This window comes from Phalangium opilio, unplaced genomic scaffold (genome assembly GCF_054372755.1).
Source record: "Phalangium opilio isolate 3A_F unplaced genomic scaffold, DU_Popi_V2 ptg000032l_1, whole genome shotgun sequence".
Classification (NCBI taxonomy): Eukaryota; Metazoa; Arthropoda; class Arachnida; order Opiliones; family Phalangiidae; genus Phalangium; species Phalangium opilio.
In genome coordinates, this window is record NW_028324159.1 from 2,453,617 (window position 1) to 2,463,497 (window position 9,881).

The following is a 9,881-nucleotide window of genomic DNA, read 5'->3' on the forward strand; positions in this document are numbered from 1 at the left end:
AAAATAGGAACAGGCATTTAAAGGACAGCATTAAGTCATATAGAACAGACAGGACATTGAACAGCTACATGGCTTGGTACAGGTGCTTGTTTTTCAAGGACCAACTTCCTCCATGAACCAACTTCCGTCGGTTCTTGGAGGACGTCAAGGAATGCTACCCTGGTCCAGGAAGAAAATTAAGGCCTTGAGCTAATAGAAATTGGAGTGTCAGAGGAAGAGTTAAGTGCTCTGAGTCTAGAAACACAGCCGGCGTTCCTTGTTGCCGGGGAAAAACGCTGAAAACGCTCTTGAAGTCAGCGATGAATGATGCAGTTGTCCTCGTTCTTAGTTAGTAGACAAAAGGGCTTCAATGTCCTGGGTAGTCTTCATTCGGCAAGCCCTCTTGCCTGCTGCCGGCTTCGTTGCCCTGCGGAGTAGGCAAGGGATCCTGCCATATATAAACTTCCTATAAGAAACGACTGTGGCCACCTCCAAGTGGTGTTTATCGGGTAACGCTAAGTGCCACAAATTACTACATACCATTGAGTTCCTCCCTAGCACGGTATTTACATTTCGTTACATCCCGGAATAATGTGACACATGCTCCAAAATATTGCCCTTCACATTTCGAATTGGCAAAGGGTTTGAAATCTCTTTCAAAATATGGTTGATTACAATTATAAAATTACCGAATACTTCGACACATATTTGCGAAATATTGCCATTCAAATTTAGCTAATTGCTGAATAATTAGACACCTACTCGAAAATTTTCCGTTCACACTTAACAAATTCATACATAATTTGACGCTTTTCCAGAATATTGCTGTTTACATTTTTCGAATTGCCAAAAAATGGGCACCTTTTCCTAAATATAGTTGGAATAACCTAACGCGTTTTCCAAAATATTGATGTTGACGTTTGCTAATTGCCCAATAATTTGTCGCCTTTTCCAAAATGTTGCTGAAATAACTAGAGTCCTTTTCTAAAACACAGATGTTTGACATTCGCTAATTACCCAATAATTTGTCGCCTTTTCCAAAATATTGCTGAAATAACTAGACACCTTGTCTAAAACGTTGATGTTGACGTTTGGCACTTTCCCAATAATTTGTCGCCTTTTCCAAAAGATAGTTGAAAAAACCGGACTTCTTTTCTGAAATATTGATGTTGACATTTACTAATTTCGCTATAAATTGACACCTTTTTAAAAACATAGTTGCAATAACTTGACGCGTTTCATTTCAAAATTTTGTTCCAAAAAACCAAATTCCCCAAGCATTTGGCACATTTTCCAAAATAATGGTGAGTAAATCAAAAACATTCTCGAATAATTTGAAGGCATTGAAAATTTATCGTTATCAATTATCGAATTCCCAATTATCAAATTCCTCAATTATTTACTCTTGAGTTCACTAAGCCTATTGGGGGTAATACTAGATATACCCGCCGGAGTTTAGGTCTTAGCTTCCTTCATGAAATCACTAAACCAAGAATTATTCTATATACAGATGTAGTATAGCTTAAGTAATATATAAACAGCCATTTCAAATAATAATATTAAAATAAATCTTTGGAATATCAAAATGAAACAGAGCTTTAAAGCTACAAAAGTACTAAATGCATCATAATTACGAAAAATGTTTTCCACATATTCACTTTATATTAAGGATAAAGGGAATATTATGGTTCTGTAGGATTTCTATACACATCAAAACAAAACGAACTTCTAACGCGGCGCACTAGTGTAACAACGGACGGACACACACAGACAATCAAATAGACAGCTTTTCAACCGTTTTCGTACTAATTTTGAATTGAGAAACAAGCTTATCTTAAATATTAAAATAAATATAATTAATATTTAATATTTTCTTCGTTAGTTATTCGCCTTATTGAACGTTACATCGTTTTAAAAAAGAACAATTAAACATTCTTGAGAGACTTGACTAATATTGGCGTTTGAAATGAAGCATACGCCGGTTGCTTTGCCTTACTCAAATAGGTGGTATATAAGGGTGTCGAACTACAGCTAAAAGCAAGAACAACCGCAATTGCGAAAACCTTTGGTGGACAACTCACCCTAGGGAGGCTAGACGTTTATCGTAACCCTAGCTGATCGCCGCGAATGTCTTAAACCCAACGATGACGATGGAGTTAGAAGCCAATGAGACAGATTGGTGTCTATGTGGAATAGACGGAAGACCAGTACATGGTGGTGTTTAGAAGCCAGTATTTACAGACTGGTGTCCAAGTGGAATGGACGAAGACCAGATGATGGTGGTGATTAGAAGCCAGTATGTACAGACTGGTGTCCATGTGGGATGGACGAAGACCAAAAGATGGTGGTTATTAGAAGCCAGTAAGTAGTGGTGTCCGTGTGGGATGGACAAAGACCAGAAGATGGTGGTGTGAGGAGCCATTTCCGTGACTGTGAAAGCAGTTCGGAAATGGCGAACACGTTTGCTCCGATTTGGAAACTGCGAACGCGGTCACGTGGGTGTAACAACAGACACACACACAGACAGACAGACAGACACACACGATCGTTACAGAACCTCTCCGTGACATACGTCACTCGGAGAAGTAAAAAACCACAGAGCCAACCCAAGAGTGGCAATTACAAAAAAAAATTGTTAGTAATAACTTACGTTTGTTTGATAGCTCCAATAAAATCAGAATATCAACATCGGATATAATTTGCATAAAGCGAATTCAAAATTATCTAATTAAGAAAATCGTGTTAGAAACTTCTTGAAAAGAACGGTACACTTCATATAACAAGAGCTATGTTTGTATCCCCAAAATTAACTAGAGATGTTAGGCGTTTGATGAACAGCAATGTAGTCCCTTTTATTAAAATATAAGGTATGGGTTAGGCTTCTGATGAACAGCAATGAATATAAGGTATGGCTATACCGATCAATTGGTCATTATTTTCAAGGTAGCGTTTACTGAGCTAACCAAGAACTTGAAACAGCTTATTAAGACAGCAATCTAGTAATTGATAATTCTACCAAAAAATTTAATTTATTTATAAATCCATTAATACCTACTGAGAATTTTGGAGAAGACTGGACAATATTATAATATGATCACACCACACCAAAACAAACACAGTATCGTTCGATAGGAAGTGTACATGTTTTATGTTGTTGTGAATGATTTGAACATAGCAAACAACTGAGCTATCGACTTTCGAGGTTAGGAGCCACAAACAAAAAGAAATCACGGAAGAACATGACTATACCTGTAATTATCACCATAGCCCACTCGATCGCGCGCTCACCCACATAAGCTGCTCGCGCAATATATTCAGGGAAATAGGTCGTATGTCAGAGTATGCATTTTAAATTATGAAAATTAATACTGAAACTTAATTGTACTTAATGAAAATATGGAAAGGCACTAATCTGAATTTGTACCTTTCATTTAATATCGATAAGAAACTTAACAAAAGAATAGTTTTCTTTATAAAGATTTCCATTTGACCCTCACTTCGAAAAACATTCTAGGGGAAAATTTAGTCTTTTTCATCAAAATGTCGGATTAATTTCATGGATTCTAAAACCACTATTAGCAACTTTATTTTTGATAACATAAAAGACTGGAAGGGTCTCTTTGAAATTTTAACCACACATTAAGAGCCTGTATTTTGGCTCTAACTTCTTCAAAACAGTAAACACTACACAAAAAAGTTACATCCATTCAAAGAAACATTTTTATACTTTAAAGCCGACATCAGGCCTTATGTAAGAGAGCTACCGCTACCTTAGAATTACACACATTTCTTTCTCAAAGCTTAAAAATGACCTTTAAACCGAGTGAATACCTTATAAATTTGACTAACAAAAGTCGCTGTATCGTCGGTAAAACCACGTAAGTCCATGAGTCGCTTTCTACAAGACAATCCATGACAAAACGTCGTTGCACGAAACATCTAGCTTAAAGCTAGATTCCCACTCGACCGAAAACATGACGGAATCCCGGCGGAAAGTTGTTAGACTGATGTTTTTGATGCGGAACCCAACGGAAGTTTCTTTCGGCCGGACTTAACTCGTGTTTTATTTTTCGGTTGTGTTTGTCGTTACGCCGGTTTCTAAGCCAATGAAATTAATAAGAATAACAACGTCATAACTTTCAAGAGTGCATGCGTACAAGTGATCGATCGACAGAAGCCATTCGTTTATTATGTTAAATATTAGCTGTTAGATGTAGTTGACCCGGCCTTTTTGGAAACAATGCGACAAAGATAGAAAATAGATTGGTCGGGAAGCCACTCCCATTTGTCACATGACCCAAAAAAATCTATCGCCAAACTCATAGTGTGAAGGGTCCATCGCTAGAGTTCAGCGTAAATTAAAATTTCTACCGTCGGCTTCGTGATTTCCGTCGGTATTTTTCGGTCGAGTGGAAATCTAGCTTTAATTACTGACAACACTGCACGAGAGGAAAACATTATTGCAAGAGTAGGAGCAATTCAGGATTCATAATAGGGACAGAAAGTAATGGAACAAATAAAATAAAAAAATTAACTTATTTAATGTAATACTGTTTTTGTTGTTGTTGTTGCTATTTTTTTACATTAGTTGTTACGACGTGCTACTATCATTATCTATACCTTTCGAAAAAGCCATTGACATGTTTATGTATTAGGCCAGGAATACATACAGCTAGTAAGAACCATAGTGTATTCAAGTCTAGGCGGATTTTCTGGTAACAGCCAGATTCATTATTCGCTATAATAAATTTTACCTCGCAAATAACCTATGTTCCTGAGCGTTGCACCTTGCATTGCTACTAACTAATGAAATCCCAGTTAAAAAATTAGGTGTGACAGATAGTCAAACCCGGCCCTTAACACCCGCACAAAAATTAACATGGGAGATATAATGTCACAATCATTTCTATTAGTTTTATGTATTCTTCTGATAGTGCTTCTAGGTAACAGAAAGAAAGGTAGAGGTTATGCGAGGTAGATTCACATTTAATCAATAAACCAAAATACATGCTAAGTTGTGGGTCTGAATTTTTGTCCATGCGCAGAGAGAAAAAATACGGATTTCCCTCTCACTTACAAGGTTTGGGATGGAGGGGTTACAAGTTATCTATTTTCTCTTCTGAACGGGTGCCTAAGCTGAATTCCTTGTGGGGCACAAAAGACACATAGCTTTTTAATCATATCTGTGGTTTGACTTCGACAATGTCCCATCTCCTGTTTGGTCTTAGCTGTTGACTTCGTGCTCATGAGGTTTGTTTCACGTGACACATAAGTAAACTTTTACTTGATGAGAGATAATTCTATTATCACAAAGACGAAAAGGAGAACTCAAAATCTTCAATATTTAAATAAAAATTTACAAACCTTTTCACATCTCAACAAAATTTAGTGATAATTTTAACACCAGCTGCAAATTAAGGCTATTAATGCTAAAGTAAAGCCCACGACGAGTATTGCCAATGGTAAGACAATGTTGTTAAAGGTCATCTTGAGTTTCGGTGCCTTATTTAGTAATTTGCTTTCTGCCATGCAATTCAGAGACTTGTCCGATCCTTTTTCGTATTCGTAATAAAATAATCCAGATTCCACGTATCTCGAAATGCTACGAAAGTACAAAGATAGTTTATACGAGTGCATAGGAACTTTGATTAACTTCAAGTACAGGTATAAAAGTCAATAGCAGGCCAGTAAAAATTTCATTTTGATCTCGGTGAGAATAAGTTCAGTTAAGTATCTGCTAATCGGATTATTTTGATAGCAAAACTTAGTTTAAGGGTATATGAAACATCCATTTTCGAACTTATAGTAGATTAATTGAAAGACCCTATTTGTTTAAAAAGGGGAATTAATTTCTCTCCTCGCCACTGTTTTCAAATGTCCTAAGTATATATTAAGACAAGGTTACTTTGGTCTCCATTCCTACTTCTAAAATTGAATCTATCAATGATTTCACTAAATAAATGGAACGTCCATTCAAAATTTCATCCTTATTAGTAAAAGGGTTTGGGCTGGGCGTTCATTATTAGTCAGTCAGGACTTAGACACTTAGAAATAGATTACCCCAAATAAAACTTAGTTTTGATGAAAGGGTCCAGTCTCTTCCAGCATGGTATGCTGTACAACACCGATGCTAGCTTGTCGTTTGAAATATGAAAAAACCTATAATTTTTACAACGTTCCCTGTTAGTTTTATGAGCTTTGAAGAAGTTGCGTTTCCTATAAATAAACACTGATTTTCCCTTAAAAAGAGATGGCCAAGAATCGGAATAGCGATCGTATATTCCTTTTGTTCTCCGTGCTTGCTCAAAAACATCTCGTTCAGCTTTAAAGGGTGAATTCTAAATAGTAAATAGAACAGACAAATAAATCGTATTCAATTGTTCCAGTGCTTTTAGGTTATAAAACTTATCGTTTACCTCCAATAAATTAAAAATGAAGTTATCGCGTTTTAATAAGAACTGTATTTGTGGACGAAGGAGAAGGTCATGGATGCTATTGATGTAAAACGGATTCTGCGCCGATGATAGCTCCGAAAAGAAGTTGCAGTTGATAAACATGTTAAAGGCCGTCGAGGCAAAAATACAAATAAACAACAAAATTCGTCTAGACCATAATATTGTCACAAAATCTAAAATAATGTCATATATGATTTTACTAACCAAATCGAAGAAAACGCAAATATTTTTACTTACTCTGAGTCTGATGGCAAAGAGAAGCAAACACCAGAAATAAATCACCAAATAGTCCTTGCCCATTGATTGCAATTTTCGTTTGTTTCATTACCAGTGAACTTAGTCGTATAAAAAAACTCAAGACAAAGACGGAGCAAAGAAATGCAAACCACACCTATCATAAAAAGTTCGTAGATTAAAACAGAAAGTATATTTCATTAACAGGCCTTGGCTGTTGATGCCATGTAAAATGTGAAGCAAACGACAATTCTCTCAATCCCTACACGGACCAAAAATCAGAGAAAAGCTTTTTTTGAGGTCAAAGGTTAATTGAAAATAGTACTCTATGGTAGAAAACCAAACGTTAATTCTTGGGACAGTACTGAGCCTATTTAAGATCGTTCCCAGTGCTAAGGTACTATTCTGTGGGTAAAAAGTGTTTGTTACTCATGTTACACGGCACAAGGAATCTTCATTGAAGAATACTTTTTGTTTTTACCATGAATGTTTGGTATTATCTAGAAAAATATAACGTTGAAAAGTAAGAGAAGTAAAAATTTTCAGGCTCACATTTTTATCAAAAATGCTTATTAAATAGAAATATCCATAATTCGCTTCTATGGGACCTCCTGATACTATATTGATGTCCTCGAACATAAACAACCCACCAATGTCTACGATATTTGGGAGCTCATGATGAAGTAAAGCTATGTATGGTATTCCAATGTCTGTTCTCTGAAATACATTGGAGTTAAACGAATAAATATTATACTCAGCGTCTTTCAGTACATTTAAAATTATGTTCCGAAGGGTTCCAGATGGATTTTCAAGATCGTAGGCTGGAAGGGGATTGAATATCTTTCGGCCTACAAATATTTTAAAACGAATTCCCCTAAAATGGTAAATATATTATTACAAATGAACATATACAAACATGCTACAATCAAAAATTTTATTTTTCAATTTTTGATTGATATCTCGGTTAAAGTGAATTGAGGAAAATGTCTGTTAAACACCGTACGTGAGATAAATGTTAAGCTACTCGAAACATTCGCTTTCAAACCGAGCTTTATACCCAATTACATGAGCTGATAACGTATAAAAAATGATGGTTATTTATCTCAATATGAAAAATAACCTTAAAAGTTATATAAAAAGTACTATTTTTTATAGTTGTGGAGTTTGTGCAATATTTTCTTTCCAGAAACTACACTCTATTTAAATATACGACATGTAACAAATTTATTACGCAATTAATTCATTGATTTTGGTATTTTTCCTAAATTACTTGACAAATCTCCGTGATTTTCTAAACTTTATTCATTTAACTATTGATGTGTGAATAATATAATGCTACTTACAAGCTAGTCAAAAAGTTCAGAACAGCCTGGAACATCTGACTGTGGTAACCAATAAAACCGTCCGAATAATCATTTTTAAGTGCAAGATGTGTTACGTAATGTTGTAACTCAAACACAACGCGCGGCGTCTTGTTCATCGTGAAATAGAGAATACTGAAAATTATAACTCTAATAACAGACTTTATACCACCAGCTTCTTAATAATAAACATCACGTAGGTTTTAGTGTGGAAGAGATCAGAGTAACACCTACCTTTCTGGAAAGGCTCTGCCCCATTGGACCGAATCGCATTCGGCCGAAACCAGTCCCAATCAACCGAAAAACCCGCACTTTTGGCGGATTCGGTCCAATGGGACAGTCTCATTGGAGCGAAAACCCGCACTTCACCGGGTTTCGGATTCGGTCCATTGAGACAAGAATGCATGCGCATATACACCCGATGGAACTAAAATGAATTTAATTCCCGGGAGCGCAAAGATTGCATCTTTATAAGCAAATAATTTATTTGACTTGGTCAAAGAAATTGAGCACCATACGCGAACATTCTGTAAAATATTAAGCACCTATTTTAGTTTAGAAGAACCAAGTACTTTCAGATCCCCGAAAATTTACTTTTTAAAGGGAATTGAAGATTTTTTTTATTATTGTAAGTCATATTTATCACGTTATCAGCTAATTAATAGGAGAATATTTTGGAAAAGGTGGCAGCTAACTATTAGGAGAATATTTTGGAAAAGGTGGCAGCTAATTAATAGGAGAATATTTTGGAAAAGGTGGCAACTAATTAATTGGAGAATATTTTTGGAAAAGGTGGCAGCTAATTAATAGGAGAATATTTTGGAAAAGGTGGCAGCTAATTAATAGGAGAATATTTTGGAAAAGGTGGCAGCTAATTAATGGGAAAATATTTAGGAAAAGGTGGAAACGAATTATTGGAACCATTGTTTTGGAAAAGGTGGCAGCTAACTATTAGGAGAATTATTTGGAAAAGGTGGTAGCTAATTAATAGAATATTTTGGAAAAGGTGGCAGCTAATTAATTGGAGAATATTTTGGAAAAGGTGGCAGCTAATTAATAGGAAAATATTTAGGAAAAGGTGGCAACTAATTAATAGGAGAATATTTTGGAAAAGGTGGTAGATAATTAGCAGGACAATGTTTTGGAAAAGGTGCCAGCTAACTATTAGGAGAATATTTTGGAAAAGGTGGTAGCTAATTAGCAGGACAATGTTTTGGAAAAGGTGGCAGCTAGCTATTAGGAGAATATTTTGGAAATGGTGGTAACGAATTATTTGAACCATTGTTTTGGAAAAGGTGGCAGCTAACTATTAGGAGAATGTTTTGGAAAAGGTGGCAGCTAACTATTAGGATAATATTTTGGAAAAGTTGGTAGCTAATTAGTAGGAGAATGTTTTGGAAAAGGTGGCAGCTAACTATTAGGAGAATATTTTGGAAAAGGTGGTAGCTAATTAGTAGGAGAACGTTTTGGAAAAGGTGGCAGCTAATTAGTAGGAGAATGTTTTGGAAAAGGTGGCAGCTAATTAGTAGGAGAATATTTTGGAAAAGGTGGCAGCTAATTAATAGCAGAATATTTTGGAAAAGGTGGCAACTAACTGTTAGGAGAATATTTTGGAAAAGGTGGTAGCTAATTAGTAGGAGAATGTTTTGGAAAAGGTGGTAGCTAATTAATTGGAAAATAACCTAACCGAACCGAACCTAACCTACCCGAAACCAAAATATTAAAATTTTAATTTAAAACTTAAAATTGATGGAACTACCATTAAGATTATACTTCATTTTAAATTAATTCTAAATATCTCTTGCCTTGATAGGAATGAAAGTGAGCGTTTTAATTAGTATCACGAAACATT